The sequence below is a fragment of the Electrophorus electricus genome, chromosome 13 (genome assembly GCF_041902795.1).
Source record: "Electrophorus electricus isolate QZ-2024a chromosome 13, ASM4190279v1, whole genome shotgun sequence".
NCBI classification, from domain to species: Eukaryota; Metazoa; Chordata; class Actinopteri; order Gymnotiformes; family Gymnotidae; genus Electrophorus; species Electrophorus electricus.
In genome coordinates, this window is record NC_137509.1 from 19,199,335 (window position 1) to 19,211,513 (window position 12,179).

A 12,179-nucleotide genomic window follows, 5' to 3' on the forward strand; every position below is an offset into this window, starting at 1 on the left:
AATTTGAGTAAGTGTTTAAGGCTTACGGCCACACCAGCTTGAGAATGCCCAATCTCATCTGACCTTGGAAGCTAAGCAAGTTTGGTCCTGGATAGTACTGAGGTGGGACCCTACCTAGGAATACCAGGTGCTGTAAGCTTTTCTTGCATCACTTTAATTTACTTTCAAGCTAACATGCTCAAATGTGAAGTGCAGTGATTAATAAAAAAAACCATCTGTTAGCACCTGGGAATAGCCGATGCTGTAAGTTTTTTTTGCTTCACTTTCATTTACTCTCCAACTCACATGCCTGAATGTGAAGTGCAGTGATTCATCAAAAAACTATCTGTTAGCACCTTGGACTACGAGATGCTGTAAGCTTCTCTTGCATCACTTTAATTTACTGTCAAGATGACATGCTAGGATGTGAAATGCAGTGATTAATTAAAAAAACTATCTGTTGGCACCTGGGAATAGCAGATGCTGTAAGTTTTTGTTGAATCACTTAAATTTAATCTGCAACTGACAAGCTTGTATGTGAAGTGTACAGATTAAATAGAAATATTTTAGTACCAGGGAATAGCAGGTGCTGTAAGATTGTATTGCATCCCTTTAATTTATGTTCAAGCTATCATGTTCAAATTTGAAGTGCAGTGAATAATTAACTCAAACTATCTGTTAGCACCTCGGAATAGCAGATGCTGTAAGTTTTTTTTGCATCACTTTCATTTACTCTCCAACTCACATGCCTGAATGTGAAGTGCAGTGATTCATCAAAAAACTGTCTGTTAGTGCCTCCGTATACCAGATGTTGTAAGCTTTTATTGCATCATTTAATTTACATTCAAGATAACATTCTAGAATGTCAAGTGCAGGGATTAATAAAAAAAATTGTCAGATTGGTCTTTGATCATATTTGCTATGATTAGGCAATTTGAGTAAGTGTTTAAGGCTTATGGCCACACCAGCTTAAGAACGCCCAACCTCATCTGACCTTGGAAGCTAAGCAAGTTTGGGCCTGGATAGTACTGAGGTGGGACCCTACCTAGGAATACCAGGTGCTGTAAGCTTTTCTTGCATCACTTTAATTTACTTTCAAGCTGACATGCTCAAATGTGAAGTGCAGTGATTAATAAAAAAAACTATCTGTTAGCACCTGGGAATAGCCGATGCTGTAAGTTTTTTTTGCATCACTTTCATTTACTCTCCAACTCACATGCCTGAATGTGAAGTGCAGTGATTCATCAAAAACTATCTGTTAGCACCTTGGACTACGAGATGCTGTAAGCTTCTCTTGAATCACTTTAATTTATTGTCAAGATGACATGCTAGGATGTGAAATGCAGTGATTAATTAAAAAAACTATCTGTTAGCACCTGGGAATAGCAGATGCTGTAAGTTTTTGTTGCATCACTTTACTTTAATCTGCAACTGACAAGCTTGTATGTGAAGTGTACAGATTAAATAGAAATATTTTAGTACCAGGGAATAGCAGGTGCTGTAAGATTGTATTGCATCCCTTTAATGTATGTTCAAGCTATCATGTTCAAATTTGAAGTGCAGTGAATAATTAACTCAAACTATCTGATAGCACCTGGGAATAGCAGATGCTGTACATTTTTTTTGCATCACTTTCATTTACTCTCCAACTCACATGCCTGAATGTGAAGTGCAGTGATTCATCAAAAAACTGTCTGTTAGTGCCTCCGTATACAAGATGTTGTAAGCTTTTATTGCATCATTTAATTTACATTCAAGATAACATTCTAGAATGTCAAGTGCAGGGATTAATAAAAAAAATTGTCAGATTGGTCTTTGATCATATTTGCTATGATTAGGCAATTTGAGTAAGTGCTTAAGGCTTACGGCCACACCAGCTTGAGAACGCCCAATCTCATCTTACCTTGGAAGCTAAGCAAGTTTGGGCCTGGATAGTACTGAGGTGGGGCTCTACCTAGGAATACCAGGTGCTGTAAGCTTTTCTTGCATCACTTTAATTTACTTTCAAGCTGACATGCTCAAATGTGAAGTGCAGTGATTAATAAAAAAAAACTATCTGTTAGCACCTGGGAATAGCCGATGCTGTAAGTTTTTTTTGCATCACTTTCAATTACTCTCCAACTCACATGCCTGAATGTGAAGTGCAGTGATTCATCAAAAAACTGTCTGTTAGTGCCTCCGTATACCAGATGTTGTAAGCTTTTATTGCATCATTTAATTTACATTCAAGATAACATTCTAGAATGTCAAGTGCAGGGATTAATAAAAAAAATTGTCAGATTGCTCTTTGATCATATTTGCTATGATTAGGCAATTTGAGTAAGTGCTTAAGGCTTATGACCACACCAGCTTGAGAACGCCCAATCTCATCTTACCTTGGAAGCTAAGCAAGTTTGGGCCTGGATAGTACTGAGGTGGGGCTCTACCTAGGAATACCAGGTGCTGTAAGCTTTTCTTGCATCACTTTAATTTACTTTCAAGCTGACATGCTCAAATGTGAAGTGCAGTGATTAATAAAAAAAAACTATCTGTTAGCACCTGGGAATAGCCGATGCTGTAAGTTTTTTTTGCATCACTTTCAATTACTCTCCAACTCACATGCATGAATGTGAAGTGCAGTGATTCATCAAAAAACTGTCTGTTAGTGCCTCCGTATACCAGATGTTGTAAGCTTTTATTGCATCATTTAATTTACATTCAAGATAACATTCTAGAATGTCAAGTGCAGGGATTAATAAAAAAAATTGTCAGATTGGTCTTTGATCATATTTGCTATGATTAGGCAATTTGAGTAAGTGTTTAAGGCTTATGGCCACACCAGCTTGAGAATGCCCAATCTCATCTGACCTTGGAAGCTAAGCAGGTTTGGGCCTGGATAGTACTGAGGTGGGACCCTACTTAGGAATACCAGGTGCTGTAAGCTTTTCTTGCATCACTTTAATTTACTTTCAAGCTGACATGCTCAAATGTGAAGTGCAGTGATTAATAAAAAAAACTATCTGTTAGCACCTGGGAATAGCAGATGCTATAAGTTTTTTTTGCATCACTATCATTTACTCTCCAACTCACATGCCTGAATGTGAAGTGCAGTGATTCATCAAAAACTATCTGTTAGCACCTTGGACTACGAGATGCTGTAAGCTTCTCTTGAATCACTTTAATTTACTGTCAAGATGACATGCTAGGATGTGAAATGCAGTGATTAATTAAAAAAACTATCTGTTAGCACCTGGGAATAGCAGATGCTGTAAGTTTTTGTTGCATCACTTTACTTTAATCTGCAACTGACAAGATTGTATGTGAAGTGTACAGATTAAATAGAAATATTTTAGTACCAGGGAATAGCAGGTGCTGTAAGATTGTATTGCATCCCTTTAATTTATGTTCAAGCTATCATGTTCAAATTTGAAGTGCAGTGAATAATTAACTCAAACTATCTGTTAGCACCTGGGAATAGCCGATGCTGTAAGTTTTTTTTGCATCACTTTCATTTACTCTCCAACTCACATGCCTGAATGTGAAGTGCAGTGATTCATCAAAAACTATCTGTTAGCACCTTGGACTACGAGATGCTGTAAGCTTCTCTTGAATCACTTTAATTTACTGTCAAGATGACATGCTAGGATGTGAAATGCAGTGATTAATTAAAAAAACTATCTGTTAGCACCTGGGAATAGCAGATGCTGTAAGTTTTTGTTGCATCACTTTACTTTAATCTGCAACTGACAAGCTTGTATGTGAAGTGTACAGATTAAATAGAAATATTTTAGTACCAGGGAATAGCAGGTGCTGTAAGATTGTATTGCATCCCTTTAATTTATGTTCAAGCTATCATGTTCAAATTTGAAGTGCAGTGAATAATTAACTCAAACTATCTGTTAGCACCTGGGAATAGCAGATGCTGTAAGTTTTTTTTGCATCACTTTCATTTACTCTCCAACTCACATGCCTGAATGTGAAGTGCAGTGATTCATCAAAAAACTGTCTGTTAGTGCCTCCGTATACCAGATGTTGTAAGCTTTTATTGCATCATTTAATTTACATTCAAGATAACATTCTAGAATGTCAAGTGCAGGGATTAATAAAAAAAATTGTCAGATTGGTCTTTGATCATATTTGCTATGATTAGGCAATTTGAGTAAGTGTTTAAGGCTTATGGCCACACCAGCTTGAGAACGCCCAACCTCATCTGACCTTGGAAGCTAAGCAAGTTTGGGCCTGGATAGTACTGAGGTGGGACCCTACCTAGGAATACCAGGTGCTGTAAGCTTTTCTTGCATCACTTTAATTTACTTTCAAGCTGACATGCTCAAATGTGAAGTGCAGTGATTAATAAAAAAAACTATCTGTTAGCACCTGGGAATAGCAGATGCTATAAGTTTTTTTTGCATCACTTTCATTTACTCTCCAACTCACATGCCTGAATGTGAAGTGCAGTGATTCATCAAAAACTATCTGTTAGCACCTTGGACTACGAGATGCTGTAAGCTTCTCTTGAATCACTTTAATTTACTGTCAAGATGACATGCTAGGATGTGAAATGCAGTGATTAATTAAAAAAACTATCTGTTAGCACCTGGGAATAGCAGATGCTGTAAGTTTTTGTTGCATCACTTTACTTTAATCTGCAACTGACAAGATTGTATGTGAAGTGTACAGATTAAATAGAAATATTTTAGTACCAGGGAATAGCAGGTGCTGTAAGATTGTATTGCATCCCTTTAATTTATGTTCAAGCTATCATGTTCAAATTTGAAGTGCAGTGAATAATTAACTCAAACTATCTGTTAGCACCTGGGAATAGCCGATGCTGTAAGTTTTTTTTGCATCACTTTCATTTACTCTCCAACTCACATGCCTGAATGTGAAGTGCAGTGATTCATCAAAAACTATCTGTTAGCACCTTGGACTACGAGATGCTGTAAGCTTCTCTTGAATCACTTTAATTTACTGTCAAGATGACATGCTAGGATGTGAAATGCAGTGATTAATTAAAAAAACTATCTGTTAGCACCTGGGAATAGCAGATGCTGTAAGTTTTTGTTGCATCACTTTACTTTAATCTGCAACTGACAAGCTTGTATGTGAAGTGTACAGATTAAATAGAAATATTTTAGTACCAGGGAATAGCAGGTGCTGTAAGATTGTATTGCATCCCTTTAATTTATGTTCAAGCTATCATGTTCAAATTTGAAGTGCAGTGAATAATTAACTCAAACTATCTGTTAGCACCTGGGAATAGCAGATGCTGTAAGTTTTTTTTGCATCACTTTCATTTACTCTCCAACTCACATGCCTGAATGTGAAGTGCAGTGATTCATCAAAAAACTGTCTGTTAGTGCCTTTGTATACCAGATGTTGTAAGCTTTTATTGCATCATTTAAATTACATTCAAGATAACATTCTAGAATGTCAAGTGCAGGGATTAATAAAAAAAAATTGTCAGATTGGTCTTTGATCATATTTGCTATGATTAAGCAATTTGAGTAAGTGTTTAAGGCTTACGGCCACACCAGCTTGAGAACGCCCAATCTCATCTGACCTTGGAAGCTAAACAAGTTTGGGCCTGGATAGTACTGAGGTGGGACCCTACCTAGGAATACCAGGTGATGTAAGCTTTTTTTGCATCACTTTAATTTACTTTCAAGCTGACATGCTCAAATGTGAAGTGCAGTGATTAATAAAAAAAACTATCTGTTAGCACCTGGGAATAGCCGATGCTGTAAGTTTTTTTTGCATCACTTTCATTTACTCTCCAACTCACATGCCTGAATGTGAAGTGCAGTGATTCATCAAAAAACTGTCTGTTAGTGCCTCCGTATACCAGATGTTGTAAGCTTTTATTGCATCATTTAATTTACATTCAAGATACCATTCTAGAATGTCAAGTGCAGGGATTAATAAAAAAAATTGTCAGATTGGTCTTTGATCATATTTGCTATGATTAGGCAATTTGAGTAAGTGTTTAAGGCTTACGGCCACACCATCTTGAGAACGCCCAATCTCATCTGACCTTGGAAACTAAGCAAGTTTGGCCCTGTATAGTACTGAGGTGGGACCATACCTAGGAATACCAGGTGATGTAAGCTTTTCTTGCATCACTTTAATTTACTTTCAAGCTGACATGCTCAAATGTGAAGTGCAGTGATTAATAAAAAAACTATCTGTTAGCACCTGGGAATAGCCGATGCTGTAAGTTTTTTTTGCATCACTTTCATTTACTCTCCAACTCACATGCCTGAATGTGAAGTGCAGTGATTCATCAAAAAACTGTCTGTTAGTGCCTCCGTATACCAGATGTTGTAAGCTTTTATTGCATCATTTAATTTACATTCAAGATAACATTCTAGAATGTCAAGTGCAGGGATTAATAAAAAAAATTGTCAGATTGGTCTTTGATCATATTTGCTATGATTAGGCAATTTGAGTAAGTGTTTAAGGCTTATGGCCACACCAGCTTGAGAACGCCCAACCTCATCTGACCTTGGAAGCTAAGCAAGTTTGGGCCTGGATAGTACTGAGGTGGGACCCTACCTAGGAATACCAGGTGCTGTAAGCTTTTCTTGCATCACTTTAATTTACTTTCAAGCTGACATGCTCAAATGTGAAGTGCAGTGATTAATAAAAAAAACTATCTGTTAGCACCTGGGAATAGCCGATGCTGTAAGTTTTTTTTGCATCACTTTCATTTACTCTCCAACTCACATGCCTGAATGTGAAGTGCAGTGATTCATCAAAAACTATCTGTTAGCACCTTGGACTACGAGATGCTGTAAGCTTCTCTTGAATCACTTTAATTTATTGTCAAGATGACATGCTAGGATGTGAAATGCAGTGATTAATTAAAAAAACTATCTGTTAGCACCTGGGAATAGCAGATGCTGTAAGTTTTTGTTGCATCACTTTACTTTAATCTGCAACTGACAAGCTTGTATGTGAAGTGTACAGATTAAATAGAAATATTTTAGTACCAGGGAATAGCAGGTGCTGTAAGATTGTATTGCATCCCTTTAATGTATGTTCAAGCTATCATGTTCAAATTTGAAGTGCAGTGAATAATTAACTCAAACTATCTGATAGCACCTGGGAATAGCAGATGCTGTACATTTTTTTTGCATCACTTTCATTTACTCTCCAACTCACATGCCTGAATGTGAAGTGCAGTGATTCATCAAAAAACTGTCTGTTAGTGCCTCCGTATACCAGATGTTGTAAGCTTTTATTGCATCATTTAATTTACATTCAAGATAACATTCTAGAATGTCAAGTGCAGGGATTAATAAAAAAAATTGTCAGATTGGTCTTTGATCATATTTGCTATGATTAGGCAATTTGAGTAAGTGCTTAAGGCTTACGGCCACACCAGCTTGAGAACGCCCAATCTCATCTTACCTTGGAAGCTAAGCAAGTTTGGGCCTGGATAGTACTGAGGTGGGGCTCTACCTAGGAATACCAGGTGCTGTAAGCTTTTCTTGCATCACTTTAATTTACTTTCAAGCTGACATGCTCAAATGTGAAGTGCAGTGATTAATAAAAAAAAACTATCTGTTAGCACCTGGGAATAGCCGATGCTGTAAGTTTTTTTTGCATCACTTTCAATTACTCTCCAACTCACATGCCTGAATGTGAAGTGCAGTGATTAATCAAAAAACTGTCTGTTAGTGCCTCCGTATACCAGATGTTGTAAGCTTTTATTGCATCATTTAATTTACATTCAAGATAACATTCTAGAATGTCAAGTGCAGGGATTAATAAAAAAAATTGTCAGATTGGTCTTTGATCATATTTGCTATGATTAGGCAATTTGAGTAAGTGTTTAAGGCTTACGGCCACACCAGCTTGAGAACGCCCAATCTCATCTGACCTTGGAAGCTAAGCAGGTTTGGGCCTGGATAGTACTGAGGTGGGACCCTACTTAGGAATACCAGGTGCTGTAAGCTTTTCTTGCATCACTTTAATTTACTTTCAAGCTGACATGCTCAAATGTGAAGTGCAGTGATTAATAAAAAAAACTATCTGTTAGCACCTGGGAATAGCAGATGCTATAAGTTTTTTTTGCATCACTTTCATTTACTCTCCAACTCACATGCCTGAATGTGAAGTGCAGTGATTCATCAAAAACTATCTGTTAGCACCTTGGACTACGAGATGCTGTAAGCTTCTCTTGAATCACTTTAATTTACTGTCAAGATGACATGCTAGGATGTGAAATGCAGTGATTAATTAAAAAAACTATCTGTTAGCACCTGGGAATAGCAGATGCTGTAAGTTTTTGTTGCATCACTTTACTTTAATCTGCAACTGACAAGATTGTATGTGAAGTGTACAGATTAAATAGAAATATTTTAGTACCAGGGAATAGCAGGTGCTGTAAGATTGTATTGCATCCCTTTAATTTATGTTCAAGCTATCATGTTCAAATTTGAAGTGCAGTGAATAATTAACTCAAACTATCTGTTAGCACCTGGGAATAGCCGATGCTGTAAGTTTTTTTTGCATCACTTTCATTTACTCTCCAACTCACATGCCTGAATGTGAAGTGCAGTGATTCATCAAAAACTATCTGTTAGCACCTTGGACTACGAGATGCTGTAAGCTTCTCTTGAATCACTTTAATTTACTGTCAAGATGACATGCTAGGATGTGAAATGCAGTGATTAATTAAAAAAACTATCTGTTAGCACCTGGGAATAGCAGATGCTGTAAGTTTTTGTTGCATCACTTTACTTTAATCTGCAACTGACAAGCTTGTATGTGAAGTGTACAGATTAAATAGAAATATTTTAGTACCAGGGAATAGCAGGTGCTGTAAGATTGTATTGCATCCCTTTAATTTATGTTCAAGCTATCATGTTCAAATTTGAAGTGCAGTGAATAATTAACTCAAACTATCTGTTAGCACCTGGGAATAGCAGATGCTGTACGTTTTTTTTGCATCACTTTCATTTACTCTCCAACTCACATGCCTGAATGTGAAGTGCAGTGATTCATCAAAAAACTGTCTGTTAGTGCCTCCGTATACCAGATGTTGTAAGCTTTTATTGAATCATTTAATTTACATTCAAGATAACATTCTAGAATGTCAAGTGCAGGGATTAATAAAAAAAATTGTCAGATTGGTCTTTGATCATATTTGCTATGATTAGGCAATTTGAGTAAGTGTTTAAGGCTTACGGCCACACCAGCTTGAGAACGCCCAATCTCATCTGACCTTGGAAGCTAAGCAAGTTTGGGCCTGGATAGTACTGAGGTGGGACCCTACCTGGGAATACCAGGTGCTTTAAGCTTTTCTTGCATCACTTTAATTTACTTTCAAGCTGACATGCTCAAATGTGAAGTGCAGTGATTAATAAAAAAAACTATCTGTTAGCACCTGGGAATAGCCGATGTTGTAAGTTTTTTTTGCATCACTTTCATTTACTCTCCAACTCACATGCCTGAATGTGAAGTGCAGTGATTCATCAAAAACTATCTGTTAGCACCTTGGACTACGAGATGCTGTAAGCTTCTCTTGAATCACTTTAATTTACTGTCAAGATGACATGCTAGGATGTGAAATGCAGTGATTAATTAAAAAAACTATCTGTTAGCACCTGGGAATAGCAGATGCTGTAAGTTTTTGTTGCATCACTTTACTTTAATCTGCAACTGACAAGCTTGTATGTGAAGTGTACAGATTAAATAGAAATATTTTAGTACCAGGGAATAGCAGGTGCTGTAAGATTGTATTGCATCCCTTTAATTTATGTTCAAGCTATCATGTTCAAATTTGAAGTGCAGTGAATAATTAACTCAAACTATCTGTTAGCACCTGGGAATAGCCGATGCTGTAAGTTTTTTTTGCATCACTTTCATTTACTCTGCAACTCACATGCCTGAATGTGAAGTGCAGTGATTCATCAAAAACTATCTGTTAGCACCTTGGACTACGAGATGCTGTAAGCTTCTCTTGAATCACTTTAATTTACTGTCAAGATGACATGCTAGGATGTGAAATGCAGTGATTAATTAAAAAAACTATCTGTTAGCACCTGGGAATAGCAGATGCTGTAAGTTTTTGTTGCATCACTTTACTTTAATCTGCAACTGACAAGCTTGTATGTGAAGTGTACAGATTAAATAGAAATATTTTAGTACCAGGGAATAGCAGGTGCTGTAAGATTGTATTGCATCCCTTTAATTTATGTTCAAGCTATCATGTTCAAATTTGAAGTGCAGTGAATAATTAACTCAAACTATCTGTTAGCACCTGGGAATAGCAGATGCTGTACGTTTTTTTTGCATCACTTTCATTTACTCTCCAACTCACATGCCTGAATGTGAAGTGCAGTGATTCATCAAAAAACTGTCTGTTAGTGCCTCCGTATACCAGATGTTGTAAGCTTTTATTGCATCATTTAATTTACATTCAAGATAACATTCTAGAATGTCAAGTGCAGGGATTAATAAAAAAAAATTGTCAGATTGGTCTTTGATCATATTTGCTATGATTAAGCAATTTGAGTAAGTGTTTAAGGCTTACGGCCACACCAGCTTGAGAACGCCCAATCTCATCTGACCTTGGAAGCTAAACAAGTTTGGGTCTGGATAGTACTGAGGTGGGACCCTACCTAGGAATACCAGGTGATGTAAGCTTTTTTTGCATCACTTTAATTTACTTTCAAGCTGACATGCTCAAATGTGAAGTGCAGTGATTAATAAAAAAAACTATCTGTTAGCACCTGGGAATAGCCGATGCTGTAAGTTTTTTTTACATCACTTTCATTTACTCTCCAACTCACATGCCTGAATGTGAAGTGCAGTGATTCATCAAAAAACTGTCTGTTAGTGCCTCCGTATACCAGATGTTGTAAGCTTTTATTGCATCATTTAATTTACATTCAAGATACCATTCTAGAATGTCAAGTGCAGGGATTAATAAAAAAAATTGTCAGATTGGTCTTTGATCATATTTGCTATGATTAGGCAATTTGAGTAAGTGTTTAAGGCTTACGGCCACACCATCTTGAGAACGCCCAATCTCATCTGACCTTGGAAACTAAGCAAGTTTGGCCCTGTATAGTACTGAGGTGGGACCATACCTAGGAATACCAGGTGATGTAAGCTTTTCTTGCATCACTTTAATTTACTTTCAAGCTGACATGCTCAAATGTGAAGTGCAGTGATTAATAAAAAAACTATCTGTTAGCACCTGGGAATAGCCGATGCTGTAAGTTTTTTTTGCATCACTTTCAATTACTCTCCAACTCACATGCCTGAATGTGAAGTGCAGTGATTAATCAAAAAACTGTCTGTTAGTGCCTCCGTATACCAGATGTTGTAAGCTTTTATTGCATCATTTAATTTACATTCAAGATAACATTCTAGAATGTCAAGTGCAGGGATTAATAAAAAAAATTGTCAGATTGGTCTTTGATCATATTTGCTATGATTAGGCAATTTGAGTAAGTGTTTAAGGCTTACGGCCACACCAGCTTGAGAACGCCCAATCTCATCTGACCTTGGAAGCTAAGCAGGTTTGGGCCTGGATAGTACTGAGGTGGGACCCTACTTAGGAATACCAGGTGCTGTAAGCTTTTCTTGCATCACTTTAATTTACTTTCAAGCTGACATGCTCAAATGTGAAGTGCAGTGATTAATAAAAAAAACTATCTGTTAGCACCTGGGAATAGCAGATGCTATAAGTTTTTTTTGCATCACTTTCATTTACTCTCCAACTCACATGCCTGAATGTGAAGTGCAGTGATTCATCAAAAACTATCTGTTAGCACCTTGGACTACGAGATGCTGTAAGCTTCTCTTGAATCACTTTAATTTACTGTCAAGATGACATGCTAGGATGTGAAATGCAGTGATTAATTAAAAAAACTATCTGTTAGCACCTGGGAATAGCAGATGCTGTAAGTTTTTGTTGCATCACTTTACTTTAATCTGCAACTGACAAGATTGTATGTGAAGTGTACAGATTAAATAGAAATATTTTAGTACCAGGGAATAGCAGGTGCTGTAAGATTGTATTGCATCCCTTTAATTTATGTTCAAGCTATCATGTTCAAATTTGAAGTGCAGTGAATAATTAACTCAAACTATCTGTTAGCACCTGGGAATAGCCGATGCTGTAAGTTTTTTTTGCATCACTTTCATTTACTCTCCAACTCACATGCCTGAATGTGAAGTGCAGTGATTCATCAAAAACTATC

General features: G+C 36.9%; 15 pseudogenes; all 15 read left to right on the top strand.

Annotated features, from left to right (window-relative positions):
• Positions 1-20: 20 nt before the first annotated feature.
• On the top strand, positions 21-139 carry LOC145649354 (5S ribosomal RNA; annotated as a pseudogene).
• A 791-nt stretch (positions 140-930) lies between these two features.
• Positions 931-1,049, top strand: LOC145650363 (5S ribosomal RNA; annotated as a pseudogene).
• A 790-nt stretch (positions 1,050-1,839) lies between these two features.
• On the top strand, positions 1,840-1,958 carry LOC145649808 (5S ribosomal RNA; annotated as a pseudogene).
• Positions 1,959-2,311: 353 nt separating this feature from the next.
• Positions 2,312-2,430, top strand: LOC145643858 (5S ribosomal RNA; annotated as a pseudogene).
• Positions 2,431-2,783: 353 nt separating this feature from the next.
• On the top strand, positions 2,784-2,902 carry LOC145649391 (5S ribosomal RNA; annotated as a pseudogene).
• Positions 2,903-4,130: 1,228 nt separating this feature from the next.
• LOC145649081 (5S ribosomal RNA) lies at positions 4,131-4,249 on the top strand (annotated as a pseudogene).
• Positions 4,250-5,478: 1,229 nt separating this feature from the next.
• On the top strand, positions 5,479-5,597 carry LOC145649521 (5S ribosomal RNA; annotated as a pseudogene).
• A 352-nt stretch (positions 5,598-5,949) lies between these two features.
• LOC145646033 (5S ribosomal RNA) lies at positions 5,950-6,068 on the top strand (annotated as a pseudogene).
• A 351-nt stretch (positions 6,069-6,419) lies between these two features.
• LOC145649082 (5S ribosomal RNA) lies at positions 6,420-6,538 on the top strand (annotated as a pseudogene).
• A 790-nt stretch (positions 6,539-7,328) lies between these two features.
• LOC145649809 (5S ribosomal RNA) lies at positions 7,329-7,447 on the top strand (annotated as a pseudogene).
• Positions 7,448-7,800: 353 nt separating this feature from the next.
• LOC145647430 (5S ribosomal RNA) lies at positions 7,801-7,919 on the top strand (annotated as a pseudogene).
• A 1,228-nt stretch (positions 7,920-9,147) lies between these two features.
• LOC145647902 (5S ribosomal RNA) lies at positions 9,148-9,266 on the top strand (annotated as a pseudogene).
• A 1,229-nt stretch (positions 9,267-10,495) lies between these two features.
• Positions 10,496-10,614, top strand: LOC145650447 (5S ribosomal RNA; annotated as a pseudogene).
• Positions 10,615-10,966: 352 nt separating this feature from the next.
• LOC145646034 (5S ribosomal RNA) lies at positions 10,967-11,085 on the top strand (annotated as a pseudogene).
• A 351-nt stretch (positions 11,086-11,436) lies between these two features.
• LOC145647431 (5S ribosomal RNA) lies at positions 11,437-11,555 on the top strand (annotated as a pseudogene).
• The last annotated feature ends 624 nt before the right edge of the window (positions 11,556-12,179 follow it).